General features: G+C 36.6%; 1 pseudogene; it reads right to left on the bottom strand.

Annotated features, from left to right (window-relative positions):
- Positions 1-572: 572 nt before the first annotated feature.
- On the bottom strand, positions 573-1,149 carry LOC149554368 (protein SMALL AUXIN UP-REGULATED RNA 12 pseudogene; annotated as a pseudogene).
- Positions 1,150-1,463: the final 314 nt, after the last annotated feature.

The following is a 1,463-nucleotide window of genomic DNA, read 5'->3' as shown; positions in this document are numbered from 1 at the left end:
TGTTTAAACATGAATAGAAGAATACCACAAATATGGTCGTAGAATATTCAAATCAATATTGAACACAATATAATGTTATATAATTTTTTTGAAATTGATAAGGAAAAAGAAAAAGAACCTTTCAAATGATCTATATTAAATTAAAAATTAACATTCTTTCACTACCGCATATCTTAATTCATCAAATCATAAGCCTGAAGGAAATCATACTTTTGGAAAACCAGGCACGGTCGACATAATTTTCTTCAAAATCTTCCTTCCATTCTGATGGCCCATAAGCAACGCTATCACGTGAAACTGAAACAATATCCAAACAATAGTACACATGTTTAAAAAAATTCAATTTAACGGTTGTCCTTTGTGCATAGGAAAGGACTTTTGGAATTAGCTCTAGAAATGGTGCGAAAAGAAATGCAAACAGCCATGCCTTAGCTTAGCAAAAAACTTGATGTAAGGTGGCAGACACAAAGGATTGATCAACTTAATTAAAATTATAATGATGTTAAATCTTTAAAAAATAAAACTGTACAAATTACAATGCCAATCAATTGGCTGAGCAGGACATCACAAAATTTTTTTATACAGTATCGCTTGCTCCCTTACCAAGCCTCTCTTTTCGTTTCAACCAAATCTTTGTAGATTAGTTCACAATCAGATTTTGTTAGCACTACTGGCAGAACAGAATGTTGATGAATGTAAATCATTGCGTTCATCCAGCTCCATATTTCTTCATCTGCAGCGTTCTTTCTGTAGCATAGATGCCAGCTGCCGAAAAGCAATTTCCTCACAGGGGATGATGAGTCTCATGTGATGATCAAATCCATACTCTTCCTCGGCCTTATCCAGCAATGTCCGGAACACATTATGATTCAAATAGTCGGTGGGGATTATAAACCTTGATCGTTCACTGCCTACATAAACTGTACAATGCCCCTTTGAGACATCAGTTGGAAGAGCACCACATGATATACCAATAGACTCATCTGCGGCAAAGCTGAAATATCTGCTTCTCTTTAAGGGAGAAAGAGCACTCACAACTGCCTTGTGGGCACTGGCAAACCTACACAGGGATCTGATTATCCTTGCCATTGCAGAACAGTTTCACCAAGATAAAGTGATAGAGATGCAAAGTAATGCTAACAACCCAGATTGCAATGACAGGAATTGAGGAGAAAGAATGCTTTGTGGCTAAGATGAAGAATACGTGCGTTTATATATAGCGACCAAAATAAATATTCCACCCAACAAAGGTGGTCTTTAATGATTTTTGTACATAAAGATATTGGTACAGCGGCATGCGTCTCCTTGTTAAGTGCAGGGTCACTTACAAACGAATGGTCCTTCATTGATTCTATTCTATAAACTGTAGAGCTTTTACTGAAATAGACCCAACCACGTGATATGTTCCTTAGGGATTTCTAAAGGAGTGATGCATGGTGATAGTTGTCAATTGGTCCTCTACA

The sequence above is a fragment of the Cupressus sempervirens genome, chromosome 5 (genome assembly GCF_028749045.1).
Source record: "Cupressus sempervirens isolate cs-2001-9-10 chromosome 5, ASM2874904v1, whole genome shotgun sequence".
Lineage (NCBI taxonomy): Eukaryota > Viridiplantae > Streptophyta > Pinopsida > Cupressales > Cupressaceae > Cupressus > Cupressus sempervirens.
This window is presented reverse-complemented; position numbering and strand designations above follow the sequence as displayed.